Consider the following 23,559-nt stretch of genomic DNA (forward strand, 5'->3'; position numbering starts at 1 on the left):
ACCACACTCCCCTGCTGCTGCATCTTTGTCTCTTCAGTTAAACTAGTAGAACTGGAGCTGGAGTTGTGGCTCAGTGGTAGAGCGCTTGCCTAGCATGTGTGAGGCACTGGGTTTGATTCTCAGTACTGCATATAAATAAATGAACAAAATAAAGGCCCATCAATGTCGAAATGTATTTTTAAAAAATAATAAAAAATAAACTAGTAGAACTGACCATTTAATCATCTTGAGGGCAGGAAATTTTGTGTAATTAGTGACTTTGCTGTCTCTGGATTGTGGTCCATAGTAGGTGTTCAGTGAATATTCCCAGTGTGAATGACCTGAGCTGTTGACTGATCTGATTGCATGCTGTGTACTCAGGAGGGATAGCTCTTCCACATTTTTATGAACAGCCTTCCTGCATGTGATACCTTTTGATGAAACAAGCCTATTTTACCTTGTGCCTTGAAGCCGCTGAACCCTGAATTCTCACAGCTAGGTCTATTTGTTGACTACAACTGTTTAAGTTTTATTGGTCAACTAGAATTCAAGGACTGGATTGGAGGTATAGCTCAATGAACACTGGCGTAGCATTTGAAAGGCATTGGGTTGCATCCCCAGTACTGCCACAAAGAAAATTAAGGACCATTAGTCATCTGTGAAAACTACTCTAGTTTTAGTCATAAACCATGGGATATTTTCATCTTATAAGCTATATTAAGATTGTAATACCTGAATACAGAGGTCAGGCATTCATTCCTTCAAGGAGCATATCATAGTCTGTAAGGCTGCTATAGCAAAATACCTTAGACTAGTAAATGATACACCACAGGAATTTATTGCTGACAGTTCTGGAAGCTGAGATGACAAAGATGGATGAACCACAGATTCTGGGACTGGTAAGGACTTGTTCCTCATAGTGGAACCTTCTGTGTGTCCTCACAAAGCAGAATGAGAAAGATAGCCCAGGCTTCTTTCATAAGGGCTCTGATCCCTTGTGGTTAGAGACCTAATCACTCCCCAAAGGCCCTATTTTCTAATACCATCACCCTGACCATCAGATTTCCACCTGAGATTTGGGAGCCATACAAATACCCAGATTACATCAGAGAAATTATCCTTTTTTCAGCTAAGAGCATTTTATTAACATAAGAAAAGTAAGGGCTAGGGTTGTGGCTCAGTGGTAGGATGCTCACTTAACATGTGGGAGGCCCTGGCTTCAATCCTTAGTACCACATAAAAATAAATAAAATAAAGGTATTGTGTCCAACTACAACTGAAAAATGAATATTAAAAAAAAGGAAAAGTAGTGGCCAAGGTAGCATATCAGATTAGCTATGATTGAATTCTCATATTTTTTGCAAATTCAAAACCAACCTTACTATAGTTAGTAAGATACGCTTGTAGACTTTGGAATAAAATCATAATAATTCACTCTTCTAAGACTTCTAGGTTGTCAGAAATCTTTTGTACATTTTGTGGACACTGTGAAAAGTGCCCATTTTACAGATGAGGTGTTATGGTTTGGACATGAAATGTCCCTCAAAAACTCCTGTGTTAACATGGGAGATGAGATGATCAGATCATGAGAGCTATAATCTAATCAATGGGCTGATATATTTGCTGGATTAATGAATGGAGTAACTGAGTGGTCACTCTAGGCAGGTGGGACCTGGCTAGAGGAGGGGGTCACTGGTGGTGTGCCCTGGAAGGATTTGTCTTCTCCACACCATGGGCCCGCCCCACCCCCTTCCTGATTACCAGGAGATGAGCAGCTTTCCTGGCTATCCATTTCCGCCATGATGTCTTTACCCATCTCAGGCCCAGAGCAGTGGAGTCAGCTGTTGACTGAATTTCTGAAACCATGAACACACAGGTACTTTTCTTCCTCTAAGTTGTTCCTGTCAGTTATTTTGGTCCCAGAAATGAAAACTTGGCTAACATACAAGGACATTGAGTCACGGAGTGGTTATAAAGAGCCAGATGTTAAACTGTCACATATAAAACTCAAGACTCATGATTTCATGTACTATATCCTTTCCACTATACTATGTATATCCAGAATTCTCCTTACATACAGCATGGTCATCCATTAACACAATCTTGAGATGACCAGAAAAATCTTAGGACCATAAATGTACCTGAATATAAAATTTCCTTTTTGCCAGTTCAACTTTGGAAACTCACTTAGAGCGGGGATCCAAAGAAAGATATTTGCATGCATAACTTAACCCAGAAATGGCAGCATTTCTTAATCTTCATCTTGTATCACCTGCTCATTACTGACTTTCGTGAGAAGAGTGATTGATGTGACGTAAGGCATTAGTGGCCCAGTACTCTGTCTTCAGTCCTGAAGTAGACTGTGCCATTCTGCTGATGATGGTGATGGCTGTGGGGGGAGAGGGTCACCATTTACTATGAAATCATGGTCCAATTGTGCAGTATTTGGTGACTTTACAAATATTGGAAAGAACTTGCACATCGTACATAGGTTCTTAAGGTCTCGTGTCTCAAACTGAGGTACATGACAGATTTCTAGAGTTGTTGTTGACATCTGTCATGGTAACACACTTTCAAAGCAAAAAGTGTTGGGTGGGAAGAGTTATGAAGAGAAAATATCAGTAATGGTAGGTGCATTTCCAAACAATACTGAAATAATATCCTAAGAGTGAACCTCATTAAGCAGAAAATGGAAACTCAGTACATTTCTTTTGTTTGCAACAGTGAAGACTGTACAAGTATGAGATACTCTATAATTTTTAGAAACAGTGAAGTAGAATTTTAAGCCACTTCACAATTCTTAGGCGGGATGAGCTAGTCACGGAGCCCCAGCCTATATGTAGAATAGATGTGGATACTAAGTACCTGAAGCTTTGGGTCTGTGGTTTGTGTTTGGTGAGGATGTGTGTAGTCAAAGTTTGGAGTTATGGGATTTTTTTTTTTTCAGGAACTGTAGCTATACGTGAACTATGCCTGAAATATGCCAATTTTGTCTCCTCTGGGAATTATGTGATGGTCTCTTCCTGTTCTTATATCCCTCATCAGCAACTTCCCTGAATGCCACACTGGGCAGGGCTGTAGTTCTAGTCACTGATACTCAGTGGATGACCAGAGACACTGTGGACTTCGTTGGACTGTGATTAATTGTCCTCTTTTCTCTTACCCGCTTCTCTTGTGTTCCGTGTGTGTGTTTGTGTGTGTGTGAGTGCTTGTGTGTGTATACCTGCCATAGTACTTATTATCAAATAACAATAGAAGAAGTCTATCTTTGTGCATATTATGCTTGTTTTGGTAAATGATTTAATTTATTATAAACATGAGGGTTTTTTCCTGGGCTCTTAAAAAGTACAGAAGAATATTGAGCTTTTAGGGTTTTTAAAAATATTTTCTTCTTGTAGAAATGAAATGAGTGCGCTCGGTGACCAATATGTGAATTATGGAAAAAAAACCCCATAAGATTAATGTCAAAGTAGGACTTAATTTAAATATTAGCTTCTTTCACTGTCTTCCAACTTCTCCAGAAGTTACTAGCACGAAAGCTTCATTTTTCACATTCCTGGTGTTATGTGTGTGCTGAGGAAACTCAGTGCTAATTCTAAATACTTGCTTTATTATTCTCAAACCCTGCGGAAACTGTAGGGTTTGTAAGCATACTTCAGCATAGTAGAAGGCAGTCCTTGGCGCTATATCCTTCAGCTCACAGTACTTTGCAGTGCCCCCTCCCACCCCACAACTTAATCCCTTTCAGAAGCATCTGCAAACGTTTTTAGGAAAATCATCTATTCATACTGTGAAGATAAAAATAGAAGCCTTGACTGTTCCTTCAGCACAGGTTTTACGGGGTTCCTTTGGTGTGCTGAATCTTCTTCTATTTAAAAGGAATATTACTATCGACCTCCCCATGGTAGTACTTGGAATTTCTGATTCTGGACACCTTCACCCCCACAGGGGAGTTTCCCTTTATTGGATAGGGACATCCAGGTTCCAACCCCTTCCTGCCTCTCCTTCTTACCAGGTCTCAAGGGGTCCTAATCTATCCCTGCCTTCCTTCCCTCTGCCCTCCCTCCAGTTTAAACTAAGAACATAAAACTTGTCATCTTAAGTATCTATCTAAATTATTTCTAAGTGTATGTATAGTTCTTGGTGCTGATTTGTTTTTGTTTTATGTCAGTCTTTTTTTGGGGGTGGGGGGGATGGGGTCTCTGTGTTTTTCACTGGCCTCACATTGGTGACCTCAAGTGATCCTCTTGCCCCAGCCTCACTATAGGTGGGACTAAAGGAACACACACTGCACCTAGCTTATGTTCTTACCTTTTAATTATTTTTGTGTTTATCTGCCACGATTTTGTATATGGTTATGAACCACTGAAGGGTTTGGGCCAAGATTGTCACTTTTTTTCTGCATTGGATCAGTGCATTCATCACCTGGCTGTTACTTCCAAGCCTGATGTTTTTGCATTCCTGACTTTGTCTAGAAAACAGCAGATGTTAAACGTCTGATGCTGAGTTTATTTCTTTTAGGAATAATTTTCAGCTGTGGATTTAAAGACGGTTTGTGTGAGGAATCAATGTCTCAGCCTTTTAAAAAATAAATGCCTTAAAATAAGACACAGATGATTATGAGGAAAATTCTCACTGGGGGAAAAAATTATTGTAAAATAATAGAAATTAGGATTTTTTATTTCCTTTCAGCAAAACTAGTGTGATCAATACTATATGTGTATGCCTATGCTTGTTTTTTTCCTAAACCGTAACATTGAACACTTTGTATTAATCATTCTGTCTTCTCAAGACTATAGTTATTGTCAAGTGTGGTGAAGCATGCCTGTAATCAGTGACTTGGGAGGCTGAGGCAGGAGGATAGAAAGTTCAAAGCCAGCCTCAGCAACTTAATGAAGCCCTGTCACAAAATAAAATACAAAAGGGACTAAGGAACTGGGGATGTGGCTCAGTGGTTAAGTGGCCCTTGGTTCAATCCCCAGTACCAAAAAAAAAAAAAAAAAGAAAAAAAAATGCAGTTATTGTCATTTCACATTGCTTGGTCAAGAGTGAAAGTCTTGGTGCATTTGATTTATGTCCAGAATGCTCATGTGCTATACTCTGTGAGGAATTAGATTGGTTTTGATACAACTTTCTTTTTGGAAACTTTAGAAATTAAGTGAGTAAAATAGTGTCCTTTGCAAACATAGACAAAATTTCATGGTATCCAGATACGAAATTTACTAGTAACCGATTAAGAAACTGTCATTTGCTTTCCATATTTAAGCAGCTAATGGATAGAAATACTCCTTGACAGCTAGTTTTCTTCTTTAAAAAATGTAGTTTGATTGTTGGGCATGTACAAGTGTCAGAACTGCTCTTTATTAGGTCAGATATTTTATTATATTCTTGGATGGATGGATGGATGAAGATAAACACTTTCTGAATTAGCCTCTTCCTACCATTACATATAATTCCCATGCTACATTGAATCTTAAACGGTACACATACCACTAATGTTGTACTGATTTAAATTGCTTGTTTCAATTCCTAATAGGTTTGATTTTCTCTATCTTTTAATAAAATGTGCCTAGAGAGCAGGGACTTGCTCACTTACCTGTATTTTGTAAATGCCTGCTATGGAATAGACAGGGAACAAGGATCCACAAATGGAATAATTGTAAGCTTGCTTACAGAAAAATTATATTCAGAATATTTATATTTTAGTAGGTAATGTGTACTCGCAAAAAAGCAGTGGAGAAAAACCATCCGCTGATGCTTTTTCTTATAATAATCTGTGGATTTTTATTAGCATTCGAAACAATTTTTCTTCTATTACAAACGATCTTGTATCTATAGTGGATAATCAGTTAATATTTTGATGAATAAAAGATAAACACTTTTCTGGATTCACCTCATGGAAACGTGAGTAAATTATGTTTTTAATATTCTTATCATTGATATTAACATTAATCAAATATCACAGAAGGGCAGATTCCCATTTTAATATCTCTGAGAAAAGTGATTTATACATTATGGTCTTTAAAACAGTGTATTAGGAAAAACGGAAACAAACCAGTCACTGTCATAACAGATTCCATTTTCTCCTTTTCCCCAGATTTCGTAGTTCTATAGGAAGGATGGACTTTTCCTCCAAGGCCTCTTATGCATTTCTTTCTTTTCCGCCTGTTAGTTGGGTGTTCACAGACAGTGCTGTGCTTTTGGGATAACAGTATTTTTGTAAGAACAGGGGGTAGGTCTATAGGAAGCATGTCAGTTTTCTGTTACTGTATAACAAAATTCCACAGCAACATCCAGTTCCCTGAGTTGGGACCTCACGTGGTTCAGCTGGGTCCTTCCTGGAGTCTAACACTCAAGGTGCTGGCCAGCCTGTGTTCTCAGGTGAGGCCCCGGGGAAGAATCTAAGCTCATTCCAGTTTTTGGAAGGGCCTCAGTCCCTGTTTCCTGGCTGTTGGCTAGGGACTGATTTTAATTTCTAGAAGCTTTTAGAAGGCATTTGCAATTTTATGCCATATGGATCATCTTGGGAATATTGTAGCCAGTAGGAATATGCCTTGTCAAATCCTTCAGGTATGTTTAGTTTCTCTTCTGTGATGAGCCAGGGAAAATTCTGTTTTAAAGGGTCAGAGGATTAAGGTAGGCCCATCTAGATAATCTTTCTATCTGAAGTCCAGTGGGCTGTATAATATCTTAAAAATGACTATAAAATTAGAGTTCCTGATATTTACCATTGTGGGGAGGTGGGTGGTGATCCTGGGGCCATTTTTAGAATTCTCCCTCAGTTCAGTTAGGCTGCTCGGGAAATGCCAGATTGACCCCGATGCTTACACAGTCACATGTTGCTGAATGACAGGACTTTTCTGTGAACTGCATTGATAGGTGATTCTGTCGTGCGAGCATGACAGAGTGTGCCTACCCAAAGCCAAATGGTACAGGTCAATCACATGACATGGCCTCTTGATGCAGTCAGGTGACACAGTAAATAGGAGATATATGAGGCTGCTGCTGGCATAACACTGCATATTGAAAAACTTTGTTTTTTTCAATAAGTAGTACACTCAAATAATGATGAAAAGTGTAGTTAGTAAATACATAAACCACCAGCAGGGTCATTTGTTATCACGGTCAAGAATTACATACTGTACATAATTGTGTGCCAGCCTTTTTGATGACTGGCAGCATAGTATGTTATTCACATTGGCATCACACAAGCATTGACTTGACAAGGGCTGCGAGGTCACTGGTGGATAGGCATTTTTCAGGTCTGTTTTCAGATATGTGTTCATGATTGATCAAAATGGCGTTATGTGGCACATGACCATAACACCATTACTTTGAGTTGATGAAGACTGGGTGTTCCAGATTTTTTTTTTTTTTTTACTTCTTAAACTTTGTTTTTATGGCGAAGAGAAGCAGTTCTATCCTTCACACATGGAGATGTTATTACATTTTCAATGGTAGGGCTGAGAATTTGATGTTTGTGATTTTCATTTATTGTTCTGTATCCTTCATCCACTCACCCCCAGGGTAGTGGTGGCCCCATGAGGCCTGGAGTCAACTATGCAGTCTTGCAATTAACATAGAAACCCAATTGATCCAGGCTAAGGGCTTAACCTAGGTCAACAACTTGACAATGAGGGTCATGGAAGAGAAATGAACTTGACAAGCTGGGCCGCGGGGGAGCCACTCTGAGTTGATGATCAAAGGAGAGTGACTTGCCAAAATCATCGTTTTTGGCAGATTAACCTGGAAATTATGTGGATGCTGAGAGTGGAGAGGCCAGACACAGGAACTGTCAAGCAGTTCAGAAATGAATGTTCATTTGTCAGTGACAAGGGAGATTTAGAAACATATTCTGCTCCTGAATTATATTAATAGCAGTAGTTTTGTTGAAATGGAACGAGAAAGCATAAACAAGACACAAAAGAAAAACCAGGCTGTTTTTCAGGACCTGCCATAGCTAGGGTTGTCTCCTCATCTTTGGGTACTTTTGGGGGGACCACGTAAGTGTTCACCAGGTATGTTGTCAGGTAAATCATCAGTTTATTATAGAACTTGCTTTTACAACTAGGTTTATGAGTATTTAAGGGATTATACATTTGTGGTTTTTAAAATCACTTGAAAAAAGTTGTTAACCAGAGGCACGTAAGTTAAAATGCATCTCAGATAACATGTTTTATAAGGAGTCATGTTTTATGTTCATGGCTCTTGGTCTAGCATTCTCCTCCACCTCTTGCAAAGAAGCAGCATTCCTTTAAATGAGATGGATAGTGGATCCGTAATATTGATTCCTCCAGTGATAGATGTTCATTGTTTCTGAAATTCATACTTCTCTCTGTTGGAATTACAAATGATCTTTCTTTTTTTCACATACTTGTGGTTTTTCTTGGAGTCAGTATTCAAAGAAAGTTGGGCACACACTTCCTATTCCTTCAACTGTTCGACCAAAGAATTTTTAAAATAATAAAAAAAAATCAACAAAAAAATTATCTGTAAGCCTGGGAAACAGAGAGTGAATACATCTGTTTTTACATAAGTCCTAAAATGCTGGTTTTCCAAATATGCCATGTGGAGTTCTCACCACATAGTTGGGTAAAATTTTCCATGTTTTCAATGGAACTTGACGTGAAAATAAAACTGTATGTCTTTGTTACCATGGGAAGGATAACATCTAATTTCATCTTGTGTGACTAAACAAAGTTCTGATGCAATGTGGTTAACTGTAAATAAAGGGCATAGGAATTTGCAATTTAGCAGCAGAGATGCTGAAGTCCTGATGATTTTAAGGCAGCTGATATAGTAAATAATGCACTGGTTCGAGTTTACATGTATTCTTAGCTCACTCTGAGCCAGGCACTGTTCTGGAGACTGGAGATATAGCAGAAAATAGAGAGACAGTCGGTTCTGTCCTCCTGACACTTAGACATTAGTGAGATGAAATGGAGAACACAGAAGAAAAGTACATAAAGCATTTAGTTTTTCAAATGGTAAAAAGTGTGATAGAGGAAAATAAAGCAGGAACAGGGATGGATGTATGTATTACAGGATGTGTGGGGGGTGGCAGCTTTAGAGAGGCTGCAGGGCAGTGTTCTAGATAGCTCTTGTTTGAGGTGAGCGGGCCAGGCCTTCCAGCATGGTGAAGATGTGGGGCTATCACTCTGTGACTCGCTAACTTTCTGGTGGACCCCATCTCAGCAGCCAGAATAGAGATTCTGCTGCTGGCTTTCAAGAAGTGAGCTGCCACATTTAACAGGGTCTATGAGAAGCCACAGAGCCGGGGACTGTGAGCAGCTTCTGGGATCTGAAAAGTGGGCCTCGGTCTCTCAGCCACAGGGAGCTTGATTTTTTTTTTTTTTCCAAGTGTACCGACTCCAGACCTTCAGAAAGGAAGGTGGCCCAGATGACACCTTGATCAGATGACCTAACTAAGCCATGCCTGGACCTCAGCCTATGGAGACTATGAAATAATAAATGGTGTTGGTTTAGGCTGCAGAGTTTGTTATATCACAGAAAACCAACACACTTGGGGTCAGGGAAGTATTCACTAGGGATGGGATGTTTGGGACAGGGCAGGAAGGAGGTGAGTCCTGTAGACAGAGGCAAAGTCCCTGGGGCAGAGGGTGGCTGGCATGTGCAGCCAGAGCAGCCAGGTGGGAGATGCTTATGTTTTAAGGAGTTGGGGTGATATCATGCCGCTGGTGGTTAGGTCAGAGTTTACTGGGAGCCACAGTGGAAAGGGCCATTGAGCCATTGGAGGTTTCTACTTTTGCTTAAAGGTGGTGGGAAGTCATCTGGGAGTGACATGGTTCGACCTCAGTTTTAATAGGCTATCCCGAGGTTGCTATGCTGAGAAGACTGTGGAGCTGCTAGGGTCTTCAAGAGGGCACAGGCAAAGAGATCACAGGGATAGCATCTTGGACCAATGTCTAGCTGTATAGGTGGTGAGGAATGTTCAAGTTCCATAAATTCATTGAAAATTGAGTGTATAGGATTTAATAACAACCTGTGTCTATGATGGGACTGAAAGAGGAAGGTAAGAGATGACTTCAGGATCTCTGTCCAAAGCAACCGGTAGGAGAGGAGTATGGTAGTGTGGGGAGGTGGAGGGCTCAGGAGCTCAGTTTGACATGCTGTTGACATTGTGTGGAGCCTTTGTGTTCGGCGTTGGTTGTACCAGTCTGGAGTTCAGGGGAAAGGATGGACTGGAGGTGTAAATGAGGGAGTTGGTATTGTGTCCCAAGCCACACGGGTCCCTAAGGCTGCCCATATAGAAAGGCAAAAAGAGGGTTAAGACCAGAGCCTTGGTACCTCAGTAAAATATTTTAATTATTTTGTGTCAATATTTTTTTTTGATTTATTATAAGCTTTTGTTCAATATTTGACCTCACTTAAATTATTTTTTCTATTACTTTCTGGAACTTTAGCTCACTTGAACAATTTTTTTTTCTGCTTTTGTTCAGTATATCTTGTTATATGTTGTAAATTGGGAGTTGAGGGCATGAAATCTCCTGATAGGAAAATTCTAGCATAACTAGGAGTAGTTGGCACCCACAAGACCAGATCCCATTTTCTTCTAGGAAAATTCTAGCCTAACTAATTGAGGTTGGCACCTACATGACCAGATCCCCTTTTCCTGAGAACAAATAGAGGTATGAGTCTGAAGTTTCCTTTCATCCCCAGTTGAACAAGAGCCAACACAAGTTTTATATACAGTGTCCCTTGGAAGGCTGAGGATGTAGCTGAGTGGTAGAGTGCTTGTGTACCACGTGTGAGGCCTTGGGTTAGCTCTAAGTACCTCAAAAAGAAAAGAAAAAGAATATAGTGTCCCTCAGAACCTATAATAGAGTGGCTCCAGGACTTCCTGAACATACCAAAATCCATCAAGCATCAAATCCGTTGTTCAAAATGACAAAGTGTTTGCATATAGTCTACAAGCATCTCTAGATGTTCTATAATACCTAATACAATATGGATACTGTGCAAGTAATTTTATATTGTATTGTTCAAGGAATGATGCCATGGAGGAAAAAAGTCTGTACATGTTGAAATTGAAAAAAAAAAAATATTTTTGATCTGAGTTTGGTTGAGTCCAGGGGTAGGGAACCCATGGGTACAGAGGACTGATTGTATTTTACCCTGGGCCTCAACTTCATTAGTGAGAAATAGGTCAACAATCACTGTGGCTTTTCAGAAGGAGAGTTATAGAATTCCCATTATAGTTTGCTACATTTCCTCAGATACACACAACTAAACAAGTAAACAAAAGAGTAGGAGGGTAGACTACGAGTTTAGCAGGTAGAGCAAGATGGAGGATGCAGAATAAAGGAGGAGGTGAGAATATGCTTTCTGGATCCCTGGTAATCTACACTGACTGAGAAGCCCTGGGACCAGTATATTTGAAGGTGGATTTTCGATGGGAATGGGGAGACCCATGTCCTTCAAAAGCGAAAAGCTTCTACGTGTAGGTAGATGTATTTTTATAGAAGTAACCCCTTTAGTTCATCAGTTCTTTTGGGGGGCTACTTATATATTTACTCATGTGTCTTAAACATTATTTCATAACACTTTTGCAGTCCTTTTTTCTGTCCATTTTTCTATGCAGCATTACCAGGTGGGCTATTTGATTTAGTATTCAATTACTATGGATGACAACTAATTCTCCAAGTGGTACCTTTTTTTTTGAAAAGAATCAAACAGAAGGTGAGAGAAAATATTTGGGAACTCAGATAGTTATTTATACCCTCTCATTCCAGAAAGGACTCCAAGCAGCAGCCTTTGGGATCTTGGGTTTCCAGGAGTTTGCCTACTGTAATGAGGTCAGCAGCCCAAGGCAGCCATACTGGCTTTGCCATCCAGGACTGTTAAAAGCAGGGTCAGAGGGTAGCAGGGTGTCAGTGTATGCACTGACATACTAAAAACTGCAGTATTAAAAGTCCAGAGCAGCTACCTGCTGGACCTCCCGGGATGCAGCATTTGCTCAGATCTGACTAGTCCATGTGTAGTGCTTGGGGTCTTGTTTGATGTCTCTCTGACCAAGTTTTATTTTTGCTTCAACACTTGTAATGAAGTATTAATTTCATTGTGAATTTATATAGTAAACCCAGGAATCCTTCATATTCATTTATATGTATTATAGGGAGCTATCATCTTTCATTATAAATTTGTGAGGGTGGCTCTGTAATGCACTTCAAAATTGCAAGTGCTGAAGATCATTTTATAGCATAATTGAAAAATACAAACTCCAATCCATACTCTGGCTTTTTAATTAGTAATATTAGGAAGACATATGGTCAAATGTGAGCAGATTACAGCGTGGATTCGTACTCCCCCTCTGCCTTTTCCTGTGACTCTTGTTTTAACTGACTTTATTTGAATAGGTTTGCTGTATTTTAGGTGATGCAGTGTCTTTTTTGCCTTTTTCTTTTCTCTTTCCCATTTGGGCTTATGCTCCTTCATGATATTTAAATAGTTACCATTGCTGGTCCGATGATTACATTTTAATTAGTGTTCCTTTAGCTTGTGAATACGCATTCTTTTGTGTCATTTGAGAAGGACACATTGTGCTTTTTCTCTGCTCCCTGTACTGTTTTGTGTGTTTTTCCAAGCATGGTATTTTCAGTGGTCTTTTGAAGTTGAGTGAATCAATTGTGCTCTTAAGTGACAGAGTGATTTTTTTTTTTTCTTTTCAGGGTGCATAGGACCTGTTAAGAATCAAACCTGGTCAAATGAATCACCTCTTGTAAGTAGCTCACTTTGTTGAGACATCTCATATCACACGTGAAACGTACTCCAGCAGTGATCAGCATTAACACCTGTTAATGGGCACTGTACAAGAAAAGATGGTGTATTGGTCAGCTTTATGTCACTGGGACCAAAATGACTGACAAGAACAACTTAGAGGCAGAACATCATCTTAGAAAGGCATGGCAGAGAAAGGCTGCTTATCTTAGGGCAACTAGAAAAAAGAGATGGGAAGAAGCCAAGGACAAATTCCTTCCATGACCTGCTTCCTCCAACCATGCCCCACCTGCCCACAGTTACCACCCATTGACCCATTAAAATTAGTAATCCATCAAGTGGATTAGTCCACTGATTTAGGCTACAGCTCTCACAATCAAATCTTTTCATCTCTAAACATTCCTGCATTGTCTAACATGAACTTTTCAGGAGACAACCTCATATCCAAATTCTAAGAGATAGACACCCTCAAATCTTACATTTTTTGATGAAAACTGGCAACTTCCAGAAACTCAGAAACTTTGACCACATCTACAATTATAATTTGCTTATTTTTGGTTCTTTTTGGCTTTGAAGTTTCAATTTGCAGTATATATTAGAGACTAGATTCTATACATTATTTTAGTTTAGTCTAGATGAGGGGTTACGGACTATTGCCTTTGGGGGACAAATCCAGCTCATTGTTTCATAAATAAAGTTTTATTGGCACATGACAAGATACTGATTCATGTGTCGATTATGGCTGTTTTCACACTGTAGTGTCCTGCAAGACAGAAGGTATTTACTCTTTGGTCTTTTATAGAAAAGTTTGCCAACTGCTAGTATAGAATATTTAACTCTTTTAAGCTAGAAATTTTGTCATTAATTTTGGAATAATTGATACTTACAGCTTTTTTGTCAAGAAGAGTCTGTCTAGAAGTTAGGTAATGGTTTAAAAAATTAAAATTTAGGTGTTAATTTGCTTTCTGGTACCATTGCAATTTCTACAATTTATTAAAGTGTGTTTAACTTACAAAACATAATGTGGAGAAATGTTAAATTGCCGCAGTCTTGGCTGGGCACAGAATCACGAGCCAGTCAAGCAGGAACAAAACTTTATTTTGAAAAAGCCGCCGCAGGCAAGCCAAACCCGGTCCTCCCACGCGGGCGTCTGCCGGAACCCGCGCCTCCCGGAGCCAGGGTCCCGGACCTTCCCCGGAATTTCCTCCTACTATCTTTCCCCAACCAATGGGAACTCTCCAGCAGTCCGGTAACTTGAGTCCTGTAGCAAGCCAAGGTGAACAGCAGGAGCCCAATTTGCATATGAATGTAAATCTTAGCATAAAAATACCTCAGTGGCTAGTTGGCGTCACTTTACAACCAAAGGTGCCATTTATATTTTGTTTGTGGCTCCTAGCATCTGCCCCCTTCTGTTTAATTAAGCAACAAGCAATGTGGCTATGGACCGTGCCTGGTAGGTTGTCCAATTTAACATATGGTTCTTACCCGTCATGGGAGAACTGACCTTTAGGCGTCAGCTTCCTGTCTTAGGTTGAATCCATTGTAATCAGATCAACCCGTCACTGACTACCGGTCCAGCATTCAGCCATGCTTGTGGATAGGCCTATGCACCAGTGGGGGGGGTGAGGTTCTTGCCTCACCTCTGTTGGCCCCCAAATTTTGCCTTGGTGCCAGTGGGGGGGTGAGGTTCTTTGCCTCACCTCTGTTGGCCCCCAAATTTTAGACCATCACTAGTAGAAGGGAGGAGGATACAGAAATGCCACGACATTAAGCCAATTGATGGCTCCTTGGAAAAATTGCGTCACTGGTGACACCATCAGCAAAGATATGCCAGTATTACCACAATAAACATGGGGTGAGCTGGCAAGGAAATTGCATCACTGGTGACACCATCAGCAAAGATATGCCAGCAGTACCACAATTCGGTGCACCAGATGATATTTCACAATGTATGCAACTGATATATAGTCCAGGCAAGTTCTGGAAGCAGTTCAAATTGGAGGAGTCTATCAATGTGTCCATTTCCTCCCAAAGTAAATCAAGTCCTTGATAGCATTACTTGTTGAGTTATATTCATTGATGCATCAGTTTATACAGTTTACTGTGATTGCTATCATAGAAGCTGTAGTTTGGTTTTATCTTAGTCTTCACCGGCACTGGGATGGAGATGGGAATTCTGGCAATGATGCTAAAGAGACATTATCCTGAACAGAATTATTAAATATAATAAAAAGGAAAGGTGAAAGTAAACAAACAGATCTGTTAAACTCCTTTAAAAACAATCCTTAACAGCTGTTTACCAAATTTAAATTAGCAAACAAACAGATCTGTTAACCATCTTTAAAAACAATCATTAACAGCTGTTCACCTAATTTAAATTAAACCATATAAATCACGTGAATAAAGAAAAAATTCGGATCCATTTTTTCATGAGCGCTCCTCATATAAGAAATATGGACATACATACATACAGACATACAACACAAAACAGAAGTGTGCACACAACATACAACACATAAGACAATAGTAAATAAAGGCCTTGTAACTATACCTAGGTGAAATCTCCATTGCAATGTTTAAAAACTCCACAGTCAAAAAATAAAACACAGTCAAAAAATAAAACTGATCAGAAAAACATTAACCTAGGTTTGTATGAGCTCAAAAAATAAATAAATAAATAAAATAAAATAAAATAGAACTTTATGGTGTGGGAAAAATGCAATAATAAAATAGATATTGAAAAAAAAAAAAAACACCTTGGTTAATCACTGCCGCAGATGTAAGAATAGCCAAGCTGGAGCTCTGGATGTCAGCTGTTATGAATTTGAGTCAAATCATCTTCTTTTTCTGTAGAAATTGTTTTAGTTAATCTCTCTGGAATCCAAATCGGTTGTTGTTCATCCTGTGGGAAAACACAGACAGCACCCCGATTCCATACTATGACTGGATCGGGGCCTTTCCATTGTCCTGTTAGAATATCTTTCCAAAGTACCTTAGGCTTATGTACATTTTTGGGGTACAAGTGTCTTTCCGCAGCACTAAGTCCCGATGAATCTAAATTTAAAAAGTTTAGAGTAAAAAGGGTTATTTTAAGTTTATCTTTGGGGGATATATACCCCTTTCCAATTCCCTCCTTTTGTTTTAATAAGTACATTTTAATAGTTTGATGAGCTCTTTCAACTATGCCTTGTCCTTGTGGATTGTATGGAATTCCTGTTATGTGAGTAATACCAAATGATGAGCAAAATTGTTTAAAAGAGGTGGAAGTATAACCAGGACCGTTGTCCGTTTTTAACTGTTTTGGAACACCCACAGTGGCAAAATTTTGTAAGCAATGAGCTATAACATCTTTAGTTTTTTCTCCGGCATGAAGGGAGCCCATCAAAAATCCGGAAGAGGTATCAACTGTAACATGTAAATATTTTAATTTTCCAAATTCTGGCAAGTGTGTGACGTCCATCTGTCAAATATGGTTAGGTATCAGTCCTCTAGGATTGACTCCAAGATTAACTTGTGGTAAAAATGTCACACAATTTTGACATTGTTTTATTATATGTCTGGCTTGTTCTTTAGTTATTTTAAAACGTTTTTGTAAAGTATTAGCATTGACATGGAACCTTTTATGAAAATTTATAGCTTCTTCTATTGTGGAGAAAATATGTATGTCATGTGTAGATTTATCTGCTAGTTCATTGCCCATACTAAGGGCTCCAGGCAATCCTGTATGTGCCCTGATATGACCTATAAAGAATGGATCTTTTCGGTCCCAGATTAGACTTTGTATAGCAGAAAACAAAGAGAAAACAGTAGAAGAAGGTGAAATCCTACCAGCATCTTCAAGGGATATTATAGCATTAACTACATACTGACTATCAGAAAATAAATTAAATACAGAATCTTTAAACATCATAAAAGCTTGTAATACTGCATTAAGCTCTACCTTTTGAGCTGATTGTTTGGGAACTAAAAATGTAAAAGTTTGATCAGGAGTAACTACTGCTGCTGTACCATTGTTTGACCCATCAGTGAATATATTTGGAGCATTTATGATAGGGGTTTTTCTTGTCATTTTTGGAAAAACTACAGGATGCTTAGACCAAAAAGACAACAAAGGATTAGATGGTAAGTGATTATCAAATGAAACACTAGTTTTACACATGATTATTGCCCAAGTATTTAACTCATTAGCTAACTCATCAATTTGATCCATAGTATATGGAGTGATAATTTTATTGGGAGAAATCCCAAATACTCCCTTAGCTGCTTTTATTCCTTTGAGTATTAATTGTCCTACAGCCTCAGGATATCTAGTAAGAATAGTGTTAGGAGAATAAGATAAATGTATCCACAATAATGGACCTTCCTGCCAAAATACTCCTGTAGGAATATTTTTTGTTGGTAGTACAATAAATAATAAAGGCAAACTTATATCAATTCTATCCAAATGCATATTTTCCATATACGTTTCAATGATTTTTAATGTTTTTCTTGCTTCAGGCGTTAACATGCGGGGTGAATTTGGATCTGATGGACCTTTTAGAATATCAAATAAAGGTCCTAACTCTCCTGTTGGTATGCCTAGATAAGGCCTTATCCAATTTATGTCTCCCAATAACTTTTGAAAGTCATTAAGTGATTTGAGTTGATCTACTCGTATTTGAATTTTTGGTGGACGGACCATGGTTGAGGATAATAGAACTCCTAAATAATTAATTGGAAGATTTAATTGTACTTTATCTATTGCTATCTCTAGATTATAATTTTTCAATAAGTTTGTAAGTGTGGCATAACATTCTAGTAATGTGTTTTTATCTTTATGTGCCAATAACACATCATCCATATAGTGAAATATTTGTAGTTCAGGATTTTGGTTTCTAAGTGGCTGGATTGCTTTATTAACATAAATTTGACACATAGTTGGGCTGTTAGCCATCCCTTGAGGGAGTACTTTCCATTCATATCTCTGATCAGGACCTTCATGATTCAGTGCAGGGATAGTAAATGCAAAATGTGGACTATCCTCGGGATGAATTGGAATTGAAAAGAAACAATCTTTAATATCTATAGCTAAAACATGCCAGGTTTTTGGTAAAGCAGACAATTGAGGAATCCCTGATTGAGCAGGTCCCATAATAACCATCTCATTATTAATGGCTCTTAAATCTTGTAATAATCTCCATTTACCAGATTTCTTTTTAATGACAAAAATGGGAGTATTATGGGGAGATACGGAAGGTTGTATATGTCCTTCCGCTAATTGTTGTCTGACCAAGTCATGGGCTACTTGTATCTTTTCTTTAGTCAGGGGCCACTGAGGAACCCACACTGGTCTTTCTGATTTCCAAGTAATTTTGATTGTCTCAGTGGCCCTTTCTGAAAACCCAATTCGTGTCTATTTATTTCTTGATCTATTTGAATAGGTGCTGTTATACCTTGTTCTTGTTCTCTTAATCTTTTTTCTTTCCTAAAGCCTTGTTTAGCCCTAGTAGTGGGCGCATTAGGATTGATGTTATTTGTTAATGTCAATCCTAATTGATCTAGGACATCTCGTCCCCATAAATTTACGGGAAGATGATCCAATACATAGGGCTGTATAGTTCCTTCACATCCTTCAGGATCCCTCCAATCTAATACCATAGCACTTCTATGGGGATTAGTCGCCACTCCTAGGCCTCGAAGCGTTTGAGTGGCTTGTTGTAATGGCCAATGTTTTGGCCATTCTTGACGAGAGATGACACTAAGGTCAGCTCCTGTGTCCAGCAGCCCATTAAAGTTATGTCCTTGTATATTTAATTTTAGCATTGGGCGAGAATCTAAATTCAAAGACAGCATAGCCCAATCTACACCTGTGGAGCCTAATCCCTTGGAACCTCTTTCTACATTACGACTGGAAAATTTATCATGCAGGCTGGGTATTATTAATAACTGTGCTATTCTATCTCCTGGTGAAATTACTGATATACCTCTTGGAGAACTAGCTATAATTTTTATTTCACCCTCATAATCGGGATCAATTACCCCAGGACTTATCGTAAGTCCTTTTAGTGTAGAAGAACTGCGTCCCAATAATAAGCCTACTGTTCCCTGGGGAAGAGGTCCTTTTACTCCTGTGGGAATGATTTGAACTCCCATCTCTGGAGTTAGTACTGCTCTGGCAGAGGAGCAGATGTCCAGCCCTGCGCTCCCTCTAGTTTGTCTGATGAGGGATTTAATGGATAATGCGTCCTGGGCACTACCTTGATGGTGCTGTTGGGTTCCTCCATTGCCCCATATATTTGTGGTTTTGGGCCCCGGGGCATTGGGCCCTCTAGTCCGTTTTTTGGCAACGGAGCCTGATACCTTTCTCCATGATATCGTGGGTAAACACTTGGTCTTTGTCCGTTTTTTGATAACGGAATACCCTCTATGGTGGTTTGAGAACGGCATTCATTAGCCCAATGTTTCCCTCTATGGCATCGTGGGCAAATACCCGGTATTCTATTCCTTTGATACCCCGCTTTGTTAAACCCTCCTCTTATGGGGCAACTCCTTTTAAAATGTCCTGTTTGATTACAATTATAGCATGTTTTTGGCCTGGCATCTAAAGCCTGTTGTACTGCTGCTAAGACTTGCCCTTGTTCATTAATGTCTCTACATAATTTAATATATGTGTTTAAATCTTCATGTCTCCATGGTCTAATGACCTCTCTGCAGCAACGATTTGCTTGGTCATAAGCCAGTTGTTTTATAAATGGCATTACCTGTTCTGTATTACCAAATATCCTAGAGGCTGACTGAATAAGTCTATCTACAAATTCAGCGTAAGGTTCATTAGTTCCTTGTATTACCTTAGATAATTGACCTTGTAAGTCTCCATGCCCCTGTAAAGTTTTCCATGCCCTAACTGCATCTACAGCAATCTGTGCGTATACGCCAGGGTCATATTCAATTTGCTGTCTTTGACCCTCATAAGGTCCCTTCCCCAAAAGCATTTCTATATTTCTTTGAGGATAACCAGCTTCTGCATTTCGCCTAGCTGTCTCCATGCAAAATTCCTCATTGGCAACTTTCCATAATAAATATTGTCCTCCGTTTAGCACAGATCGACACATGTTAGCCCAATCTGCTGGTGTCATGTCCAAGTTGGTAACAGATTCGACCATGCTTATTGTGAAGGGAGCTTGCGGCCCATAGGTCGTTACAGCCTCCTTTAATTGCTTTATTGTTTTGAAATCTAAAGCACGGTGAATTCGTTGCCCTCCTGCCTGCTCAAGTACAGGGCATGCTAATCTTTGGGGTCCTGCCTCAGAATTCCGTCCATCAACTACGGGAGTTGAGGGCCGCTCAGCGGTAGATGGAGCTGTTGGTTGAATTACGCCCTCTGGTGATAGAACGGAGTTAGTAGCAACCTCCTGTTGTAATTCTCCACCTGATGGCTGCTTTTCCTCTAAGCTTGGTTTCTTTAAATTTTCCTCTGTCTGACTAGCTTGAGAGACCTTCTCTTTTGCTTGACCTAGCGTTTTTTCTACCATAGTCTGGACCTCTAACAATTTACTTAGCAGTTTTTCGGTTTGTTTTTTACTGGATTCTAATCTACTATAAAGGTAACGTAACCCAATAAGATAGGATAAAACAAAGCCAAAACAGAATGAAACAAAAACGGAACAGACAATGGTTGTATCAATTTTCTCTTTCTCAGGGCCGAATAACTTCAAACCTTGAGCCAACCATTTTTTCCAGTTCGCCTGAGAAAATTCTAGGGCTAGGGAGCTTGAAATAAAAACAAAATAAATCAAAACAAGAACACATTGTTTTTCTAAATGTTCACCCATTCTGTCGCCTTCCCTCAGGGGCGAGCAGTTTTACTCACCTCTAAGTTTCAGGCGTTCCCCGTACGGGCCACCAAATGCCGCAGTCTTGGCTGGGCACAGAATCACGAGCCAGTCAAGCAGGAACAAAACTTTATTTTGAAAAAGCCGCCGCAGGCAAGCCAAACCCGGTCCTCCCACGCGGGCGTCTGCCGGAACCCACGCGGGCGTCTGCCGGAACCCGCGCCTCCCGGAGCCAGGGTCCCGGACCTTCCCCGGAATTTCCTCCTACTATCTTTCCCCAACCAATGGGAACTCTCCAGCAGTCCGGTAACTTGAGTCCTGTAGCAAGCCAAGGTGAACAGCAGGAGCCCAATTTGCATATGAATGTAAATCTTAGCATAAAAATACCTCAGTGGCTAGTTGGCGTCACTTTACAACCAAAGGTGCCATTTATATTTTGTTTGTGGCTCCTAGCATTAAATAAGAAGTATCAAGAAGAATACATGAAATTTTATGTGAACCTAAGTATTCGGTTGCATTTTCTTAGAGCTAGATAATATTTAAAACGAAAACATTCATGAGGTCATAATTCACTTGTCTGCTGAGGCCTCCCTTATAAATTGCCCAGGGTGACATGTTTACAGCCTAAAGCGAAGGTTGGATTTGCTTTGACTAAAGTTAGATGAGAGCTTACATTTGCTCAGGCTCATGTGTATGTGTTTGTGTGTGTGTGAACATTTTGTTTTTTGATGGGTTAATTAAATTTTCATATAGATGCATAGTTTATTTGAACTGATGCTCTGTTCTCTGTGGGCTTTTGGTGGTTAACATGCATTCCAATGTCATTATGACAGCCCACCCATCCAGGTCTTCCAGCCCCACTCCAAGTATCATTACAGGAGTATTGTCATGCAGTCTGGAACCCTGACTGTGAACTCTTCTGTGTCCTCTCCTTTCTCTCCTCCTGGTCTTGGACTTTAGGGGCTAAGGTAGAACCCAAGGCTCAGAGTAAGGAAGCCTGCATTTTTAGTGGGAATGAGCGGCTTTTCTTCCCTAAAGCTGGTAAATGAGGGTGACAGAATCCAATTACTCCTTGATTTATTTACATCATGTGGTCAAGGGCAAGTTCATTGCCATGAAAACGCACTTGGCTGATGTCCCTGCCATGTGGCCTAGCTGTGGGCAGTCTGGAGGGCTCTGCTCCTCTCTGTGGGCTCTGGTGGTGGGTCCCTGCTCCACTTGGCCAGAGTACTGGGTGGGTGAGCTCACAGGTCCCCTCAGGCAGCTTCTTCTCTGGGGCAGACTGCTGAGGGGGCTCTTGGTAGAGGGACCTGAGCAAAGCTAGATTCACACACCCCACACATACAGGGCATGTTTGGGCATCTAAGTGTAATATTTTTGGCAGAGCCACTCTAATTCCTGGACACTGGGAAATTAGTCTGTAGTTTATTTTCTTAAGCTGTATGACTTAATGATTTTTCTCATTTTTTAATTTTATTTTTTCTTATTTTTTAAATTTTTCTTAAGGGTCCATACTCTCTAAAACAAACTGTTTTAAATCAGTATGCCCCCTTTCATGCCCCTCAAGCTCTTCCTGTTAAGACCCTGAAAAGGTCTTGTAGCTCAGAAGCAGTGCTGTGGCTTCTTGGTTCACAGCTGTTTCTTTGGGTTCACTGCCCGCGTGCCCTCTGTTCTATTTACTGTTTGGTGGCTGGAGAAATTAGTGATCTCTCCATCACTTTCCTCCACCATAAAATGGCGAGAGTAGAGTCTGCTTCCTGGGACTGTTGCAGGGATTGAATGGTTAGTGCCCTTGTAGCACTGGGTCAGCACTTTTTGGAAAGTATTCCCTGGGGCTCCCTATTCCCGGGTCTTATGTGGGGCTTGTGTTGCATTTGCTCCTCTTTCACTCAGGGGTGATGCCCACTGTCTGCTTTGAATTGTCCTATGTAATGTCCTTGGAAAAGTTTACCCACAGGGAAGTTGTTTTGTCACTGACGTGTTCTAGAATCCTCAGCAGGTGGCTTTTTTATTGTTTTAAAAATTCTCCACAGGGAAGACAACCCCTCAGTTGCAAGGGGCACAGCTCTTACCTCTCCTCTCCTCTCCTTTTGAAGCTGTGAAGTAGATATTGTGAAGTGTCATGTCAAGTGTTTGTATTGATGAGGAAACTGGGTCTCAATGAAGTTAAGCAATTTAAACTAAATTCATATAGCTACTAGGAAACACAACAGAGATTTGAATCCAAGGCTATTTTTTTTTTGGTTGGTTTTTTTTTGGGGGGGTGGGGGTGGGTACTGAGGATTGAACCCAGGGGTACTTAACCACTGAGCCACACCTCCAGCTCCTTTTATTTTTTTTTGTTTTGACAAGGTCTCACTAAATTGCTTAGGGCCTCACCAAGTTATTGATACTAGACTGGAATTTGTGATCCTCTTGCCCAGCCTCCCAAGTCACTGGGATTACAGGTGTGCATCCCCATACCTGGAACCAATATTCTTTTAAAAGTGTTCTTTTAACCTCAAGAAACTTAGCTGTGAGTTAAGGAATGATATAGGAATCAACAAGAGAAATACTGATGCAGAAATAAACAAACAAACAAATAAAAAAATCGAAAAAGTAAATAAATAAATGAATAAGTGAATGAATAAATGAATAAATAAATAAGTGGGTGAGTGAATAAATAAATAAATCGGCACACATGTATTATTGAATATATTTTATTTGTATAAAATACACATTAATTCCTTCCTGAAAACTGCTTTATTACAAACATGAGACAAATAAAAGAAAATTGGCCATTCAGAAGCTAAGCAGTTAAAATATTAATTGAAAACAATAAAGAAACAAAAACAATAAAGAAATCTATCTTAAATGGATTTTAACAGTGATAGATTTTATAATATAGCCTACATATGAATAGGTAAAAGTATTCTTAGATATTCATAAAGTAATCTTAATAAAAAGGCACGTTATGACACTGTTTCATTGACTTTAACTGTCATAAGTGCATGTGGGATTGAGAGTCATCATCTGTTTACAGATACATAGG

The 23,559-nt window shown here is 39.6% G+C and overlaps 1 protein-coding gene across 5 annotated transcripts in view; it reads left to right on the plus strand.

Moving 5' to 3' along the window:
• Positions 1 to 23,559, plus strand: part of FAM110B (family with sequence similarity 110 member B) — a 159,952-nt gene that overhangs the window by 55,140 nt on the left and 81,253 nt on the right. For 4 of the 5 annotated variants that reach the window (XM_081265799.1, XM_081265798.1, XM_081265797.1 and 1 more), the window contains exon 2: positions 12,669 to 12,718. The exons of the other annotated variant lie outside the window; for it this stretch is intronic. The gene's annotated coding sequence lies outside the window, so the exon portion shown is untranslated. The remainder of the gene's footprint in view (positions 1 to 12,668; positions 12,719 to 23,559) is intronic. 5 annotated transcript variants of the gene reach the window in all.

Source organism: Spermophilus citellus, assembly GCF_964194105.1.
Source record: "Spermophilus citellus genome assembly, chromosome: 14".
Classification (NCBI taxonomy): domain Eukaryota; kingdom Metazoa; phylum Chordata; class Mammalia; order Rodentia; family Sciuridae; genus Spermophilus; species Spermophilus citellus.